The 20,797-nt window shown below is 42.9% G+C and overlaps 1 long non-coding RNA gene across 1 annotated transcript in view; it reads right to left on the reverse strand.

The window, feature by feature from the left end:
• The window catches only part of LOC309867234, a 46,228-nt gene extending 25,767 nt beyond the window's left edge, over positions 1-20,461 (reverse strand). Inside the window, exons 1-4 of the long non-coding RNA XR_014313054.1 lie at positions 20,399-20,461; positions 17,643-17,738; positions 13,394-13,461; positions 9,773-9,927 (exon numbers count right to left, since the gene is read on the reverse strand). This is a non-coding gene — a long non-coding RNA (uncharacterized lncRNA). The remainder of the gene's footprint in view (positions 1-9,772; positions 9,928-13,393; positions 13,462-17,642; positions 17,739-20,398) is intronic.
• Between the last annotated feature and the right edge of the window lie 336 nt (positions 20,462-20,797).

The following is a 20,797-nucleotide window of genomic DNA, read 5'->3' on the forward strand; positions in this document are numbered from 1 at the left end:
ATTAGGATAAACTGGGGGCTTAAAAAAATCCCAGTGCCAGGGCTGCACCCATAGCAATGAAACCAGAAATTTCTGCAGGTGGGCCCCAGCTGCAGAATCAGTCCGTTCTAAAAGCTTCCCAGTGATTCCCAAGTATACCTAAGTTTGCAAACAGCTGTTATAGTCTAAATCAAAACTTCCCAAACTTGCATGTGATGCAAATCACTTGGAAGTCTTAGCAAAAAGCAGATTCTGATTCATAAAATGTGGCATGGAGCTTGACCTTCTGCTTTTTGTTTTGTTAATTAAGTAGGCTCCATGCTCATTGTGGAGTCCAGTGCAGGGCTTGAACTCACAACTCTGAGATCAACACATGAGCGGAGATCAAAGCCAATGCTTAACTGACTGAGCTACCCAGGTGCCTCAAGATTCTGTGTTTCTAACAAGCTTTCATGTGATGTTAATGCTGCTGGTTTCTAGGAACCATATTTTCAATAAATATTAAGGGTCTAAAGCAGTGCGTCACACAGTCTGATTGATGTGCGGACCAGCAGCAACGGTATCATGTGGGAACATGTTAGAAATTCAGGTTCTCCTCGAATTTCTCTAAATCAGAACCTCACGGGTGAGGCCCAGAATCTGGGTTTCCGACGCCTCTCCTGATGATTCTGATGCTTGCCCACATTTGAAAACCTACAGCGTACTTCTCTGAGCAGGAGCTGCTGACCGTCGTCATCGGAATCACCTGGCTTCACAGCACGAAGGTTCAGTGGCCCCAGCCTTAGCTCCCACCCACTCAGATGCTCAGAGGACAAAGGCAGTATTTTGCACTTTTCACAAGCTTTCCCAGGTGAGGCTAATGCGTGCTACATAAAGAGCTGTCTCCAGGGCCTCACCCCTGCGAGGCCTCTGAAGATGTTTCAATGTCCCAACACTGAAGCAGTTTGGGTTATTTCGATGCCCCAAGCTATTTCTACCTGGTTAATTACCTGTGTAGAAGCCATAACATGATTAATTCAGGTGGATACCATCTTGGAAGTCCCATAGAACCCTATAATTATGTGTGAAATACACATTTAATTTAAGCAGAGGGGCAAAGATTACCCTGATGGTGCTCAGGGACCTTAGGGTGTACAGAGCAGATTTGAGCAGGTCATAGAGCTGATCTTTCCTCAGCTTCCTAAGCCATGGCCATCTGGTGTGGGTAGATTGTTCCTGATTTTCAAGTCAGTCTTTATAGCATCCAATTAAGTCTTAATGCCGCTAGTTTGCCTAAGCTCAGGAAAAAAGATAGCCGAGTCCCTGCAGATAACACCCAGCAGAGATCTAGGTGTAATTATTTAGATAACTTGACCACAAAATGCACCAAATGAAATGCAGTTTTCTTCTCCCACATAAATTTTGGGGGTCGGAGTGATCAAAATCTCACGGGTCTCATTTTAGCTTTTGCAGAAACCGGGACTTGAAGTGTTCGTTTTGCAAGTTATACATTTTAATGTGTTCTGCTATGATGCGTTAAACAAATGGAGAGATTTTGGTGCAGAGAGTCTTTTTTTCCCCTCTGCACTGGCCAAGTATTTCAAATGATTTGTCTTTGGCTTCACTGTGTTCCTTTGGACAGCTGATTTTTTTTTTTTTTTTTTTTTTTTTTGGTAATGCCTTGGGCAAAGAAAAAAAAAATCTGAAGTGCCAAAAGAACAGTCAGAGCAACTTAATGACTGCCGCCCCACCCCTGGGCAGAGAGAGTGAGATCCAAACAACTCGAAAAAGCTCAACAGACCATCCCTTAACTAACCAAAAACAGTTTTTCAGGGCAATGTTTCCTACCTAGTGCTTTCTCCGCTCCTGGGTCCTGGCTGAAAACTGGAAAGGGGCCAAGCTTCAGCACCTCCTTGTTTTTGATTGCTGTTGATCCCCTGAAACATGATTGTCTATAATTATGTATAATCTCTCCCTTGTTTACTCTTTTCCACTGAAGCTGGAACACGGTTCAATTGTGTCTCTGTCTTTGCTCTGCCCAGGCACAGCGAAGAAACCGTTCTTGTATTTTCAACATTTATTTTTTTTTTTTTTTAAAGAAATGAAAGGCTTTAGGTCTCCATTTGTCCCTTCATTCTCTGAAAACTGACATTCTGGCCATTGAATGAATTGCTTCATTCAACATCAGGTGAGTGCCATGTCCTGTGCCCAGTGCCTTGGAGGAAATAACGCTACTCCTCCTTTCTTGATCGACAACATACCAGTTGTCAACATTTTCCCCCTCAATCACTGCCGATTTAATTCCTGACTCTGAATCAATCATTAGCAGCTGAGTTTATTAGAGGCAGGTGTCCATGAGTAGCCTAATTGGCTTTTTCCACTATAGGCCACCCCTACTCCCCTGTTTTAATGAAAGTGAAGCAGAATGCTATATGCAAAGAAGATCCCTAAAACCAGAACGGGCACAAGGATACAGCTTATGAGAATATGAATCATACATGCAGACACCATGGGTGTGCAGTCTGGGCTGTCACAGAAGACCCCAGGCTCAGGGGCGCCTGGGTTGCTCAGTCGGTTAAGTGTCTGCTTTCAGCTCATGTCATGATCCCAGGGTCCTGACGTGGAGCCCCGCATCGGACTTCCTGCTTAGAGGGGAGTCTGCTTCTCCCTCTCCCTCTGCCTGCTCTGCTCCTCCTGCTTGTGCTCTCTCTGTCAAATAAATGAAATCTTTAAAAAAAAAAAAAAAAAAGAAAAAGAAAGAAAGAAAGAAAAAAGACCCCATGCTCAGACCCTGTGCTTGGTTTAATGCCCTGCTGTCACCACCGCAACTTTCTTAATAATTTTTTTTTAACACAGGGCAGGCATTTTCATTTTGCACTTTGTCCCGCAAATTATGTATCTGTTCCTACAGATATACTCCAGAACCCATCTTCCTATGCACTCTCATCCAGCTTTAAACAAAAATAAATAGAAATTCTTCTAGAATCTGATGGCACCGAGGCCTGGAGGAACCGGGAAAGAAAGAAAAGTTTGTGTGTGGTCATGTGCTAATGACCTCTGTGGTACGCCTCCAGCCTGTGTTTGGATTTCTTTAACATGCTTATTAATCTTGTCACATTTCAGTTGAGCTCCTCTGAAATAGAACTGACCCCAGAAATATCCTGGCAGCAAGTTGCTCAGACCCTGCCCCCTTTCTTGGGACTTCTTGGTCACGGACAGTGCTGTTAGGGGATATCTGTGTCTCTCTCTCGGAGGGAAGCTGCTAATTCCCAGAACTGAGCGTGGAGAGCAGATCTGGGGTGCAGTGGGGTGGAGAGCAGAGTTTATAAACTGTGTTCCAAAGGAGGAGAGAGGCGGGACCTGTTGGCCAAATCATGAGAGAATTACATAAAGAGAAACCAAGGCCCACTCCCCAAAACCTTCATTTATAGATTCCAAAAGGGAAGAAGGGAAGGTTACTTTGCAAGCTGTAGAGGGCTGGGGAGAGAAAGAGGTCCCAAGAGCTGCCTACATGGCCCGGTGGTGAATGGGAAAAGTGCATTTTCCTTTGACACACCCTTTAGAGTTTCTTATAAGGTTTGCTTTGTATTTGGTGAGGCACATATTGGCAAGGGAATCAATTTCTTCAAAAAAAAAAAAAAAAAAAGAGAGAGAGAGAGAAATTTTGAAAGCCAAAGCTTTAAAAAAAAAAAGTCTGGGGAATAAAAAAACACAACAAAGTGTGTTTGATTTGGATGGTAGGATGATGGTTGGAATCTCCCTCACCTTTTTAACTTTTTTTTTCCTAAAAATTTTACAGAAAGTCCTTATAATTTTCATCATATGAAAAATAGGTCTAACAACTATCTGAAAATGGAGAGCTCAGAATTTTAAAAGGTATAGGCACGGCTACACCTTTCAGCACATTAGGGACATCAGCTTACTCTGATCACTGTCTCCTGTCCGTTTCCAGCCCTGAGCCTTAATGAAGAAGGTAGGAAATATTTGACTTACACTTCTCACTTCCACATTTTTAAATCTTAGGGGATATTTGTATGCAAACAGGATCAGGAGCTCATAGCGGGCAGAATTCATTTGTACCTGCTGAACCTTCCCACCTGAATCTCCTGTCATTCCTCCCCAGTTTCCAGAGCAGAGGGAAATCAGAGCTGTAAAAAGCCAGCTGTGGCCTCAGGCTTCGGAAAGGCACAGATGTCCTCCAGAGAAACTGGGTACCCGCTTCCACACAGGCAAGAGAGGCATGAAGACTACCGTTGCAAATTACCTGGCATGTGTGAGTACTGATGTTTGCAAGAAAGTCTTTCAACCTTTTTTTTTCCAAGAAGTTTTGGTGGCTCTTTCAAGTACCAATTATAAATTTCCAAACCCCAGACATTTGGGTGCCAGTCTGAAACAGGGACTGTTCGTGCTAAGACTTGTAGTAAATTGCAACAGCGTGGAAAGTGGGCGGTTTGTTTCCCAGAGTTCAAGCGGGGACTACAACTGCCAGTGACACCTTCGAGATGCTTCTGCACAGGGCTCCTCGTTATTCCAAAATGGGGAATGGTTTTCATAGGCTCCTGAGAGGGGCTGGCCTGAGGAGTGACCAGTAGGAGAGAACTCTCAGGCCTGCGGGCTCTAGACTCATCAATAAAAAAGGAACGGCTTAATGCTGCTTCCAGCTAGGAGAGGAATATAAATGAACACTGTGTTCCTCCAAAGGCCTCTCATCTGAGGCGCCTGGAGAGAATACATATGCATGTGTTAAATTTATCTATAAAGAGTCAGGACTTGTGGCTGTCCCTTTATGGCTTACAAGTCAAAATGTGTGCCGCATTGGAAGTTAACTTCACAGATACAGCCTTGTGTCAGACAAAAGGTCACTGGGCTGTCTCTTCAGTGACAGACCCTGTCAGTGAGGGGAGAAAAAAAAGGGGTGCGAAACGCCTCAGGATGGCAGCGTATTAACTTGGGTAAACACCAGCATGTGGTGTGTTTTACACATGTATATACATGTATGTTTATACTTCTGTGAGATGAATAGCACCACAAAACTGGTATTTAAGTGATTAAGTGTATTTGATATTTTATTGCTTCTAGAAGAGATGGCATTTAAAGGGAGGGTTGGGCAGGCAGAAGGGAGTGTGTAGGTTGGAAATAAGAGAAAAATGTGCTGTCTCTTTGGGTGCTGGGAAGCGTGCTGGGCCCGGAGGGAGATGCCGGAATTGGTTATCACCATCCGGAACCAGATCGAATATGGCTGTGGGTTTATCAAAGGTCCAGAGGGAAGCCTAGCCATATGATCTGGCACCTTCAAGGGCCGGCATTGAGACGCACGATCTAGAAAGACTTCTACCTCAAGATAAGGCCTCGAGGTCAAAGAGAAGGCACAGGCTTCATTCCAAACATCAGAGAGTCCCTGGAGCAATAAGCAGGAGACCAGTCAGCCGGATGGCTTGGGGGGAAGCCTGGACTCCCTCGGCAATGGCAGGAGTGAAGGATGACGTGAATTCTGACGTAAGGTAGTACCGCTCACACTGGGGACCAAGAGTCGCAGATCAAATTCTTCAAGGGAAAAAGCTCTAAAAACAACCCCAGACCCTGAAAAACTGTAGTCTCTTTTCAGTGAGCATCTGAAAGAGTGGAGACACCATCCACACGAGAGGCCTGGGCCAGGGCAGGGAGAGACAGAGAACCAGCAGGAAAGAGGCAGGAGGAAGTGTGAGGCTGAGAGCTCTGGCCAGCAAAGGTCAGGCTTAAAAGTCTTCACAGCGGGGCGCCTGGGTGGCTCAGTGGGTTAAAGCCTCTGCCTTCGGCTCGGGTCATGATCCCGGGGTCCTGGGATCGAGCCCCGCATCCGGCTCTCTGCTCAACAGGGAGCCTGCTTCCTCCTCTCTCTCTCTCTCTCTGCCTGCCTCTCTGCCTACTTGTGATCTCTACCTGTCAAATAAATAAATAAAATCTTTAAAAAAACAAAAAAAAAACAAAAAACAAACAAACAAAAAAAAAGTCTTCACAGCTTCCTTTGTCAGTGAGGGACTAAGGCTAGAGACACCAGGAGAGAAAAAGGCTATTTGGAAAAAAGGGGATAATGACCGGAAGAACCTGTTGCTAGATAGGACCTTGGGAGTTACAGTACAAAAAGTACAGACTTGGCAACCAAGAGATCTGACTTCATCGCTTATAACCTTCTTGAGCTTGGCTCGGTTAACCTATTTGAACCTCAGTTTCCTTATTTTAACACGTGTATAATAAAATCTACCTCAAGGGGCTGTTGGGAGAATTTAACAACAAAATGAAAAGTACCAGCAAATAGTAGGCACTCAAAACACACGAGGTCCCTTCTCCTTCCTTCTCCCTCCTATTTTGTCTTCTTGACTCAGGCCACTTCCCTCTTTTCCTCAGCCAGGCCTCTTCCTCAATCTCCACTCCTCCCTTAGCTTCCAAAGAATGATGGTGGCTAAAGGGACGAGGCCCTCGTCCTCGCTGTGCCTGCAGTCTGAGACCGACTTCCCCCTTGTCATGTGATGGGTTGCACATGCAGAGAGCTCTCCAACGTTACAGAGCTGACAGCAGACCTCATGCTGACTTGGACCTGCGGCTCAATTCTGGGATAATCTGGAAAACTGCATTACTCTTGGAGTAGGCCATGTGTAACTTAAATTGGATCCTTGTCACTCATTGGCCTAATTACGCTCAGTAATAAGGCTTTTCCAAAATCTTTAAGGACTTGTCCTGCTCACCTTCCACTGCCTGCACTCTTGGACCAAATACAATTGACCTTGTTCTAATTTGGATAGCTAACGTGAAGGTCGGTTCACTATTTTGAAGATAGATCAGAACTAAGTGAGCCTCTGTCACCCAAGGCTAAAATCAGCACACAGGGATGAGGCAGCAGCCAACAAACACCAATGTATAGACAATTAAGTTCTTTGAATTCTTTTACTTTTTTATTGGATAATACATTCTCATGTTTAAAAGTAAAAGCAACATTAAATGTCACAGGGTGGGGCGCCTGGGTGGCTCAGTGGGTTGAATCCTCGGCCTTTGGCTCAGGTCATGATCCCGGAGAGTCCTGGGATCAAGGCCCCGGGTCAGACTCTCTGCTCAGCAGGGAGCCTGCTTCCTCCTCTCTCTCTGCCTGCCTCTCTGCCTACTTGTGATCTCTGTCTGTAAAATAAATAAGCAAAATCCTTTAAAAAAAAAAAGTCATAGGGTGAACGTTTTCTTTCCCATCTTCCATTCACTGTTTTCCATTCCTCTGCCACAAGAGATACTTCACTGCTTTATATTTCCCTCCAGTTTTCTTTAGGTCAATGTGAATATATATTTTTATTTTCTCCCTTTCTTACACAAAAGGCAATGAACCTTGCTTCTGTGTCTTGCTTTTTTCATTCGTCAATACGCTCTGTATATTTTAACAAATCAATATGGAGACAGGTCCCTATGTGTTTTTCCTCTCGACTTACAAATGCACAATATTTCATTGTGTGTAGTTACCCGAGTTTGATCAGATTTCAAACGATGGGCTCTTGGATTGTTCCCAATCTGCCAAGACAAACATTGCTGCAATGACTTACCTTAGGCATCTTTTTTGTGGTTGTTGTTTGTTTGTTTGTTTTTGTATGTGCGCAGGTAGAGCTGTAAGGTAAATTCCCAGGAGTGGACTTGTGGGTTAGAAAGTCAGTGCATCTGTATTTTAGTAAATACTGTCAAATTGTCCTCCACAGGGTTGTGACCTCCCACTGGTGGCATATGGGGAGAATGCCTGTTTTCCCAGAGCCTCGCCACAGACTGTGTTGTCAAATGTTTGGGTTTTTGCCTATCCGGTTTGTGATAAATGGCATCTCCGTCATTCCAAATAGCATCTCATCGCATTTCTCTTATTGGGAGTTAGGATGAGAATCTTTTCACGTATTTAAGAATCATTTGTGGGACGCCTGGGTGGTTCAGTCCATTAAGCATCCAACTCTTGATTTCGGCTCAGGTCACGATCTCGCGGTTCAGAGATCAAGCCCCGCATCAGGAGGCTCCATGCTGGGTGAGACGCCTGCTTAGGATTCTCTCTCTCTTCCTCTCCCTCTGCCCCTCCCCCACCTTAAAGTATCATATGTATTTTTTCCCTGTCAACAGTCCATGTCCTTTGCCTAACTTTTTAGTGAATCATTGGTCTTTATCTTATCAATTTTTAGGCCCATTTATATAATCAGAGATTAGTTCTTTTCTGATAGGTGTTTATTTTTTTCCATTTTTGTATTTTGTCTTTTGGCTTTTTTAAATAATCGAACTTATAATAGTTTTCATTTATGACTTTTGAGTCACTGAGTAGGCTTTTCCTACTGCAATGTTATAAGGGAATTTGCCCGTGTTTTCATCTAGTATAAGTATGCTTTTATGTTTTTATTGAAACATATAGTTGATTCATATAATGTTTGTCCTAGTGTGCAGTGTGAGGTAGGGCTCCAACTCTACCATTCTCTGGATGGCTGCACACTTCTCCCAATACCATTTGTTTATAAACACATTTTTACCTGCCCTTTTAAAAGATATACACTTTATCATATATTAAATAGTCATATGTATTTGGATCAATTTCTGGACTTCCTATTCTGTTTCATAAAACCCTGGAGATATATCAAGGAGTGAGGAAGAGCGAGAGGTTTGGAATCCAACTGCCTAGATTAAATTCAAATACATCACACGCTATGTGTGTGACCTAGGCAATTTCCTATCTCAACCTGTAAGATAGGATTAAATGTGCCTTGCACTGTGCCTGGCATATGGACATACTCAATGTCAACAGTGAGGATAATTATGCTGGTGTGGTTCCCACCCATTACAGCGGGCGATGTGTATTATCTCTGTGTATGGGGGTGGGGAGCCAAGGGCCTTATCCTTTGCTGGGTCCTCTGTGAGAACGCCGCTGCCTTTAACACAAGGCTTCTCCCCTCGTGTTCCTGAAGTTGCCAAAGTAGGCCCCTACCATCAGAGTTCTTTCTGTGTCAGAGCCACCCAGTGATCTCTGGGTGTTCCAAACCATGTGGATATGAGTCCTTCTTCCAGTTCCTCTCTTCACACACCTCAGGCCTGAGTCCTCCTCAGGAAGAGTCTGTAAGCAAGTTTCCAGGCTGACACCAGGCTCTCCCTTTATAAGCTCAAACAAATGCCTTACTTTTTTCAAACTACTAAAACTGCATCTAGGGGCGCCTGGGTGGCTCAGTGGGTTAAACCGCTGCCTTCGGCTCAGGTCATGATCTCAGCGTCCTGGGATCGAGTCCCGCATCGGGCTCTCTGCTCGGCAGGGAGCCTGCTTCCCTCTCTCTCTCTCTCTGCCTGCCTCTCCATCTACTTGTGATTTCTCTCTGTCAAATAAATAAATAAAATCTTTAAAAAAAAAAAAAACAACTGCATCTAAATCAATTCCTTCTTGAAGATCTGTCCTTTTGTTCATCAGACATTTCTGGATAGGTTGGGATCCTAGCTCAGGCCCAAGACAGGTCACTCCCTCTTCATGTGTGTGCATGTACACACGTGTGTGCGCACACACACACACACACACAAACGCATATTAACCAGAGACCTGTGGATCTAAGAATATAAACAAATGAGTCCCCAGGGATTAAAGAGAAAGTCCATTTGCAATTCCAAAAAGCTCTGAGATACCAGAATACGAATATTAGTCAGGAACTCACTCTTCAGGCTTTCAACCTGTATTCCTGTATGGACCACAAGTAGATTCTGTGGAGGGGAGCAAACAAAGGCAAAACCTCATTTTGTTTCGTTTATCTCTAAGTGTTTCCAGTTTGACGGGTGTGCAAAAACCACACAGACTTACATCAGGCAGGGGAGACAAGCGTCCCATAGCAGAGAGGCTGTGATGCGCACCAACACGGGTCTGGTCCCGGTTCCTTCGACGGGGACCACCCAACTGGAAATCCGTACTGAGAAGGGCACATTATTTTTCAGTTGATAATAACAGTCAAGAATGCTCTAAAAGTCCAAAAACACCAAAGCAGTTAAAAGGCAAACAGCTAAATCAACTTTATATACAGAAGTACATGATTAAGGTCTCCTGTGAATCACTGATCCATTTGGGCCAAGTCAATGAAAACAGTGCTATTTCACAGACCAAGCACATAAAATGCAAGTAAACATTTACTCTGTTTCTTAATCCCTCGAGATCTCTCTCAGAGACTCTCCCCAGTTCTAGCCCCTCAGCAACTTCAAGGACAGCACATAGTCCTTGAAAAGTCAGAGTCCAAATGGTCCATAGAAAGCATTGGGGGCAGGATGAAAGTTAAGTGATTTTCCTCTGATGGGGGATCTCTCGTGGTATTATTATACCATAATTATTATATAATTATGTGGAGATACCGACCAGTGTAATCGCAGGGACTAGTACTAGCTGAGTCCTTGCTTTGGGCCAAGCACTGTGCTGAGGTGCTAAATGTTTGACTAGAGTTTTCATTTAACACTATCAGCAGCTCTCTGAAGCAAATATTAATATCATTAATTAATTATTAATATCAACTGTATCATATATAATAACCTATATTATATTAATATAATATGTTAATATACTTTATTAATATGATATAATCATACATTGCCAATTATATAATATCATTCTATTATATATAATTTTATAATATATTAATATTATATTATTATATATTTACAGATACAATGGTATATGATATAGTATAATGTATATCATTAATATTGATAATAAATTAACATTATTTTATTAATACAATAATATTGCTATTATTTCCATTTCATGAATGAGGAAATTGGGGCCTAGATAGTTTAGATGACTTTCCCAAGGTCTCTGAGCTATTAAATGGCAGGGCTTGAACTCAGGTCTGTCAAAGTGCAAATGCTTAACCTCTGTATGCATTGACCAATTGCTTTTGGCCTTGAATTAGGAGGAGTGATTGAGTCCGGCCCACTAACAGCACGTGGAGGCATCAGTTATACAATAGGAGCCCGGGCAGGTGGTTTGACCCTATTCTCTTCCAGTTCATAGGGGTGAGCTCATTGCTAAACACTCTCTTTGCCTAAAAATATCAGACAGTCCACACCCTAGAGCCCCACAGCTGCTCACAGCAGATGCTTAGAGCTAGAAAGTGCTTCCTAAAGCCTTTGGAAGGGCTTCTTGAGCATGGTGCCGGTGCCGGTAGTGAAAGCAAAGGCAGGGAAGTGGAAGCAAGAAGGCCTGAGCCACAGTGAGATCATGGAAACAAGGCACGGACCCGCAACAACTGCTTCCTTAATGAGATGGGCTGCTAAGTGCCGAAGTCCCTCCTAGAGGGTCAGTCTAGGCCAGCAAGACCAACCACCTTCCCTCCCTGCTTTCATGGATTCTTTCTGAGTCCCAAGGGAGAGCTAAGGGTGGCCCAACCATCCAACAAATATCTATTAAACTTCTACCATATGCCAGGTGTTATGGATTCTGGAATGACAGCAACAAACAGCCAACACCTCCCCTCGCCCCCCCAAAAAGAAACCGAATCCCAGGCAAATTGCATTCTGGAGGAGAATGAGGAAATCCAACAGACAATAATAATTTGTAAAAAGTACGTATCATAGGTCAGATGTGATAAGGTCTATGTAGAGAAAAAGAGCAGGTAGGGAGGATGGGAAGTGAGGCAGGGGGCAGGGAGGAGAAGGAGCAAATTGCTATTTCAGTGAGGGTGGGGCAGGCAGGGCCTCCTGTGACAGGTAGCCCTTGTGCAGAAACCCAAGGTGGTAAGGAAGTGGCGTACTGCTTCCTAAGAGTGTTTGGTGGGAGGGAGCGGATAAGGCGGAGGCCCCAAAACAGGGACACACCTAGCTTATATTAGGAGTAGCAGTAGGTCAGTGGGTCTAAAGCGAAGTGAGGAAGGGAAAATGAGAGGACATAAGTAAGTGAAGTAAGTGAAAGCCCAGTTAGGTAGCACCTTGCAGGCCGAGACTCTGGCTTTTGTTCTGAGCAGGTGGAAGGCTATTGAAGGCTCTGGGCAGAGAGGTGACACAGTCTTGGGCTTTAAAGCGACCACTCTGGCTCTTCTACCAAGGGCAAGAGAGACCAGCAGTAAAGGCATTATAATTGTTCAGATGGAAGATGACGGCTTGTGACCAGGGTGACAATGGCAGACGTCACACAGAGTGATGAGATTTGGGCTGTAGCTGGGAGGCAGGGCAGAATTTGCTGAAAGAAAAGCTGTGGGTGTGGAAGAATGAAAGGAGTTAAGAAAAACTACAAGGTTTTTGGCTTGAGCAATCGGAGGAACAGAGTTGTCATTTGTAGCAGCTGGAGATTGCCAGAACTATTTGAGAATGAAAGAGGAATTTGGTTTTGAAAATCCAAGTTTAAGATGTCTAATTATTAGATATCCAGTGAAGACCTGCAGTAGGTAGCTTGGCATTCAGTGAAGCCTGGGTCCAAGAGCGTTATAACTGCACCCTGTGTGTGAGTTTGCCCAGAAAGATACCTATTTTCATTCATTCTCACTAGCACAGCTATTGATTAATTTTGTTGCTAGGTGTGTTGGTATAAAAAGATTCATTATTGTTGTATTTCACCACAGAAGAAATATTTCCCGTTTAGCCTTTATTTTTTTGCTTGAGTTCAACTTTATCTGATAATAGTATCTCAATCTCTGCTTCTTATGTTTGTCCACATTCTGAGCACATCTTTTCCCATCTTTGCATTTCCCATTTTTCAGAGTCATTATGCTGTAAAAGTGTCTCGAATAGATAGCCTGTCTGATATTGTTTAAAAAATAAAAACTCTGGGGCACTGGCTGTCTCAGTTGGTAGAGCATGTGACTCTTGATCTCGGGATTGTGAGCTTGAGCCCCACTTTTAGTGTAGAGATCACTTCAATCAAATAAATCTAAGGGGCACCTGTGTGGCTCAGTCAGTTAAGTGTCTGCCTTCAGCTCAGGTCATGATCTCAAGGTCCTGGGATGGAGCCCCACATCAGGCTCCCTGCTCAGCAGGAAGGATACTTCTCTCCATCTCTCTCTACGCCCCCACCGCCACTCATGCTCTCTCTCTCTCTCTCTCAAATAAATAAATAAGATCTTTTTAAAAAGCATAAATAATGAATCTTGGAACAATGAAAAAATAAAATTAAATTAAAAAAAGAAAGAAACACTTTTAAAATCTTTTAAAAAATGAAAATATCAATAAAATAAAAAAATAAATAAAACCCAGTTTGTGAGTCCTTTACTTTTACTAGGCTATTTTACCTCATTTACATTAATTGCAGTTAAATCAGAACAGATTCTGGCTAAGATTTCCACTAGTTCATTTGTGATAAGGAACAAGAATTTAACTTCAAACCCTACCAAATATATTTAGGCCTAAAAGAAATAAGATTATATAGTCTCATTTCAGAATACATTAATAATTATCAACCCCTTTGTTTCTTTATAATATCTGGCCTTCCAGATATTACAATACATACATCTGTGGGTAGGAGGTCACCACGCTGGCCATTGCAGTAAAGGTCCTGGGTCCCAGCACTGGCAAAACCTGGTAAGTAGTAGAATGCTTAGCTGAGCTCATTTTCATCTGGGCACAATACATTCCAGGAGTCATCAGTTAAATCTAACTGGTTGGGAGGGATTTAAGAAGGTTTTCCAAAGGAAAGGGCATTTGAACCAGGGCATGGAAGATGTTGAGACTATGCATATGGAAAAGTGAAGGGGACACCATGAATGAAGGCATACTGCTGGGATCTATTTGGAGAGATCAGGGTGGCTGGAAAGTGGGGTAATTAGCAAAGTGTTGTGGGGCTACAGCAGGACAAAAGGTTAGATAGGGAAAGCCAGAGTGTGATGGCTCTGAACTTCATGCTAAGGTCAGACTTCTTAAGTAAGAACCAAGGAGCCATTAGATGTGTATAAGGGGGGAAAGCAAATATTCCTAACTATTTTAGGAAGACAATATTATGCAGGCAAGAGACTAAAAGTAAGGAGATAGTGGAGAGGTTGTTAAAATACCTCAGAAACGCATGGTACATGCGTGTACCATGTTGACATACTGGTCCTCCCCCCTTCTCTACAGGAGACCTCATCAAACAATCTTAACCTTCTTTCCCTGGGTACCAGCTCAATAACCTCAGAATCCTTTCCAAAGCAGTTCATTTGAACTGGCACAGGAATTAAATTTGTGTTCTATTCCTGGCTTAGACAAGAGGTATAGAGAGTCTGAGCTGGGCAGATCTAAGATATAACGTGTTGGTAAAATAAAAAAGAATTGCAAGAAGTGGATGAGGAAGGAAATGGTGCCCAGGGTGAGTGGAATGATATTTGCCTTGCAGAAATTCTACTATAAAGCTTACCGTGAAGACATTCTCTCCAGGGCTCTCATTCTGTGTTGTGAACGTATCGGGCTGCACTGGGGCAAAGAGAATTGTGTTCAAGAGGAAACCAGCAACTCATTTTGAAATTAATTGGTATGAAAATGCAATGTGAAAAAAAATTTTAAATTATTTTTATGTCTCTGCCAGTCTGTAATTGATTCTTTCATTGAGTGTTTTATGTTAAGTGCTTTATGACAGGGGGTATTAAGGATATTGCGTAAAAATAAAATGGACTACACTGGGTAGCCTCATATACATAACCCAAACCCAACTCCATTTGTCATTGATTTAAATTAGCTTCAGCTAGTACAAATTTTCTTTCTTTCTTCTGTAGCTCTTCATTGATTTTTTTTTCTTCCATCCCCTCTCAGTGACCTTTATTACACAGTCCTTTCTGATGCTAGTCCCTCCTACTCCATTTCATCTTTTCAATTTCTCCCTGATGAGATAACTTATCTTGCTGGTCCTGTTTCAGACAGAGACTGAATTATATAGATTCCCCAGAGAGCCTGCATCGAACCAAGGAAGTGACTGATATTTCTACAGTAATATACCTGCATTTGTAAAAATAGTCCTCCACTTCTGCCCTATTACTGAAAATTGGCTATCAATTAATTTATTAACTTAGCAAATAATTATTTGGCGCATTCTGTGTGCCAGTCACCACCCTTGGCAATGGAAATACACATGTCTGTCCACAAGCTCCACATCACAATTTTTTTGCTATTGACATTCGTAATGGACTCAAAAATCTATTCGTGTTCCAGATCAGATGTGCAAAGGGAATGTTGCTTCGTGGTGTTCTCCGTAACAGATCTTCTTCCTGAGATCCAACCCGCTGGGAAGCCAGAAAAACTCCTACATTTTCTGGTCTTTGGATTAAATCTGGTGTGTCAGTACAATCTTGTAAACAGTATCTTTAAGAAAATGCTTAATTCCTTTAAAACATGTTCTGCCTCTCAGATTTCCAGCTGTCCTCCCCACTTCTCTACAAGATGGTGTCCAGGCTTATGAGGAAGGAGTATGGCTCAGTCACCTGGGCAGCAGGAAAGAAGATCCTAGGTCCAGATCTATGTGTATATATGGCTCTCTGAGTCACAGCTGGCCTCTGTGGTAACAAGGTCTCTTTCTGGTTCATCTCCATGTGATCCATGAGCCTCCTCTGCTATTGTCTGTGATGGGGTCTTCAGCTAGACCAAGCCATAGTGGTCCTCCTGGATGACTGGCTCCTCACCTCTTATAGGCATCGCAGATCCTGCCTGAGGTTCTGCCTCATTTTCCACCCAAGCCCCAGACAATCTCTTTATCCCTTACCATCACAGGCCCCCCTGCAGACCCACAAGCTCGCAGCTCAGTGATGTTCCAGACATGCTCCCACTGAGTTGTGTGGGATCTTCTAGGTCTTACCTGTGGCTCACCAAAAGCAGCAGTTATTCGGGAGAACCAAACTCCAGTTCTCACCCTGTTCATCACTCTGCCCAACCACGTGTCTTCTAATGGGACCCCAGAGGCTAGGGCAGAGCAACCTTGGAGGTGAGCTTCTTCCAGAACTTGCCTCCTTCCAGACAGGGAGCAAACCAAGATCTCATCTGCCTCCCCCTCTTATTCCCTGTAACCCATCTAACGCTCCTCATCGCTCTTGAGCTGAGCCCTCCGTAGAGATTTCTGGGCACACTCTCTATTCTCTCGTCGTTCTCTCCCTTCTTCTTTCTAGACTCCTATGCCAGTGGAGGAGGTGTTTCTTTTACTCCCTCTTCTTGTTTGCACAGGACTCCCATCTTGGGAACTTGGGCCACCTGGATACCCCCTTCCACTTCCTCCATATAATTCTTCCTCCTTAACCCAGCCTCATGGCTAAGCCTTAACTGTAAGTGGGGAAGGTGGGGAGAGAGGAAGACATAATAGTGAAGTAACCTAAATTGAGAAGCGTTTTGAGAATACTGTTTTGAACTGCCAAGAGATTGGGTCACAAAAATTTTGCTCTGAAATTCTGGAACAAAGACTATGCCTCTGAGATTTCCGTGTGATTCAGATCCTCCATGATACATATTTCTAAGGCAGCATGGTCTGATTACATATAAAAGCATTATCTGAATTTGAATACTAGAATGTTCCAGTTATAAAATTCCATCCTATAAAAAGGAAAGTGGAACAGAAATCATGAAGTTAGAAGGAACATTAGAGATCATGTCATTACTTGTTCCCTCCAAATAGGAATCCTGACCTTTATCTCTGGAGTCTGATAGCACAGAAACTCTAAGAACTAAGGCTCATCGGGCATTCTCCCTCACAGCTAAACAACCCCTATGGTGAGAAAATCCTGCCTCAGGTTGAGTCAGATTTGTCTCCCTGAGACTTCCAGGCGTTATTGCCGATCCTGCCCCTGGAAGCTACAGAGGCGAATTGTAACATCTTTTCTCCATCGTGCCACTTAAAATATTCTAAATCTAAAATATTCTGCCTCTTTCTCAATCTGGCCTCCAATTCATGGTGTGGGTGTGTTTTCGTTCTTTTTAATTTCTGCCACCTGGATACTCTTCCCCCAGATGCAATTCATTCTCTCGCTGCAGCGTCTCTCTTAAAATGAGGTGCCCGGATGGGAGCTCGATGCCTCCGTTGTGGTCACACACATCTGGATCACAGATTTCTGATGTCAGAGTCTATTAACGGAGATTAATAAAGTTTCTTTCCCCCTCTCCACCCTCAAGACCCGGTGCTTCACCAAAACTCCCAGCTTGGGCCCTCAGATGCACCTGCTGTCTCCAACTCTTTTCTCCCGCCCACCCCCCCCCTCCTGCCTTACTCTACAGTTTATGAAACTCAGGTGCAGGACCCATCCAGGCTGGTCTGGTTAGTAGAGGCAGAGTTATAAAAACAAATACTGAAACAACAAAGCTTAGGACTGCTGCACTTTGTGGCAAAGAAATAATAATGTGAGGTGCGGTGGGGAAAGGTTAAGAAAAGAACTACAATTTTATTTTTCCCCCTTTTTTTTTTTTTTTTGGTCTTTTGTCTCAGTATCTTAGCATCAAAATCTCTTTTCACGTTTGTAGGCACTATGCCAAGACTCCTTAAAAAAACTAAGTTCCTGATGTCCCACTAGGAGAAGTATACCGATACGGTACTACATTTCCTTAAAATGAGACATCATTATGGCTAGTATGAACCATTTTGAAATGGAGGTCAGCTCCCCATACCAGGGCAATATTAAGGTGGCCACCGTTAGTAGGCACATCTGTAAATACTTAATTCAAGCCTAAGGAAATATTAACCTACGACTATTGCATTAATACATGTAAAGTAGAAAGAAAGCATCTTAGATTACTACTCTGCCTTTCATGTGACATACCTTAAGTGAATGCAGAGATGGTGATGCGGTATTTCCCCAAGAGCTGCAAAGTTTGCATTTCCTGAATGGGATAGGTTTCTAGTTACATCATTTACTCTGGAAAAAAAAAAAAATAGAGAGAGAGATAGTTTCTGGGTTAGCATGGCAGCAGAATGCTGTTAAAATGCCATGAGCAAAATGCAAAACTAGCAACCATTAGAAACGATAAATAAGACAATGTCGTTGGCCTGCAGTGGGGCAGACAAAAAGGAGGATTAGGAAGCATATGATTTGATTTGCTTCCTGCATGCTCCATCCTCTGAAGGCAAACAGGGCAGATGGCCCCAGAGAAGGAAGGAATTATTTAGAATCTCCCTTTATTATCTATACATAATTCAGGCACAGATCAGACAATCTAGACAAACGAATTGCCATTTCCTAATTGTGCTGAAATCAGGGACTGGTTGAGCTGGGCTCAGCCCCCTACAGCTTAGTCAGCATTGCTCCCCAGTTCCCTGGGGACCATCACCCCCCAGCATGCAATAAGACAGGAAGTGGTAGAAAGAAGCTGAGAAGCACCACATTCTTGATGGAGCCACCCCTACCTTGTGAGCGGGAGTGGCAACTAGGAAGACTGTAGGAGGAGTGTGGACTTCAAGTCGGACACTATTTAAAGAAAAGCCACCCAGGCATTTGCCCTCTTGTTGGCATGGGTTGCAGCTTGATTGGCGTGTATCTTTGGGCCCAGCAGAAATACACCAACAGATGTCTGGTACAGGCTCTTCTATCAGCCCAGTCTTTGGGTTTTGAGCTGAACGAGCTAAGTAAACTTGTAAACAAGTGAAGATATTTTGTCTGTTGGCAACCCCTGAGTCGAATCTATTTACTTCACTCACTTTACCACAAGGTTTATGTTCTTGCCATTGATAAAGAAAAAAGGATTTAAGGATTACTTTTCTCAGCCTAAAGACATTAGTAAAATAGTTAAAAATAGAATTTCTGAATTCTAAGTTACCATAGAGAATTCAAGCACATAAAACATTTCTATTATTTTAATGGGACATAGAATATAGAATAAAATGTAGAAAACAAAGGAAATACCTAGATAACACAAAAAGCAGAAAACATAAAATAAGTTGATAGAAACTATCTCTTTGACAAAAGTGTAAATAAATATTTATGTATTTAATTTCTGTGAAGAAAACAACAAACTCAGAGGTCATAGGAAAACACTTGCCTAATGAAGAGTCTTGTTATCTTGCTGATGAGAGAAATTGACTTTAGGAGATACTAAACATTTTTCAAAGTCACGGAAATTAAAATTGTCTGGTTGTGGTATAAAGACAGATAAATAGAAACAGAATTGCAACAAATGATGTTGAGACAGCTTGCTGGCCAGCAAAAAAAAAAAAAAGACTGGATCCACACTGAACTTCTTTATATCAAAGTAAATGTGTAAGAGATTACAAATTAAGAATGTAAAAGCTTGAACTGTAAAGATACCTAAAGAGCAAATGGAAATGTTCTTTCTGATGCTTGTTACTAAAGGTAGGAACCATAAAGAAAGGTAGATATCCTAAAATTAAAAATTTGTAGGATGGGAAAAACACTCCATAATCGAAGTTAAAACACAAATATGTGTTTTATATAATATATGTAACAAGGAACTAATACCTTTAATATACAGTGTTCTTATCAATTGATAAGAAAAAATGAGCACCCAAACATAAATACAAGCAAGGGACATTAACAAACAATTCACAAAATACAAGGGACCATTAACCATACAAAATGATGTTCAGCCTTACTAGTAATCAGATATACCGATTGAATAAGCAGTGAGGAAATATTTTTCTAGCATGTTGGCAAAGACAAAAAAGACTAATATTCCTCAGTAATGTCAAGGATGTGGGAAAATCAAATATAGTTCCGTTGCCATCTCTGCCAACATGACACCATGACCCCCCCCCCCCCGCTACCAGATGCCACTTTTGACCTTAATGTCTCTGGAAACAGAATGCTATTTCTGCTGAAGGAGCTGACCGATGAGACCCCAATATTGTTGAGTGATAGTTACAGTGGGAGTCATCAGAGGAGCAAGATGGAAGGGTGAGAGGTTGTGGCTGGATAGCAGGATATTGAAATTAGTGGCAGGTCAGTGGTACAATTTCTTAAAAATGACAGGATCCAAACTGAGACCGTGAGAGGAGATGGTGCGGTGGTATGGGAGGGAAGGCCTTTGGTGATGAGGGAGTCAGTGACAGAGAAAGCAAGATTCTGGATGGTTGTTCATGTGGACTTTGAAGTCCCCTAGGATGCTGGCATGAGTTGGGATGCAGAGTCGGGGGTAAATGTCACCTGCGAATGACGGGGAGATACTAGGAGGACAGAATCAAGATGAGGAGAGGGGAGTAGGGCCCCAAAGTGGGGCTTTTAGTTTCACAACAGAGCAAGGAGATAATGATCTAGAAGCAGCATTTTGGAACAAGGAGAACTAGATGTCAATTTCTGACCCTGAATTACGTGAAACGTATGTAAATGAATAGCCACCACGTAAGATAGAAGCAGAAGAAGTGATGTTCCTGGGACAAAGTTTGGTTCCAGTCAAGACTGCAGATGGAGGAAATAAATGCTCAATGAAAACACTGAAGACACAGAGAAATTTGGTAATTAAGGAATGGGAGCTTCAGAGGTAATATAGAGCTTGAGTATGAGTAAGCTGTGCAGGGGTGAGGGGCAGGCAGAGAACTTATCCTGGGAAGGAACCACAAACTTACCCCCAGCCCATGTCTTTGGCCAGTGGCTATGGTGAGTGATGGCTCAGTGTGGTGGCATTCACCTGGGTTTATCTCCTAGCACAGCCCACCATGAACTTAGGTATGAAGAGAGGTGGGAGTAAACACTGAAAGAGAGGTGTCACAGTGTGGTAGGTATACTTGGCTTACAGGTGACGGGAACCCAAATTAAATTAGCTTAAGCAAGTTTGACTCACATAACCAAATCATTGGAAGGGTGTAGCTGGGTTAAAATCCAGGTCTCGGCTTCTCTCTGCCTGTTGCTTCTCTCTGCATGTTGCTGCATCTTGTCTCAAACCTGTTCTAGAAATTTCAATGCCAGCAGCTCTCAAGTTCACATTAGATTTACCACTCTAGACGCCAGAGCTCTCCAAGTTCAAG

This window comes from Mustela nivalis (genome assembly GCF_964662115.1).
Source record: "Mustela nivalis genome assembly, chromosome: 6".
NCBI classification, from domain to species: Eukaryota; Metazoa; Chordata; class Mammalia; order Carnivora; family Mustelidae; genus Mustela; species Mustela nivalis.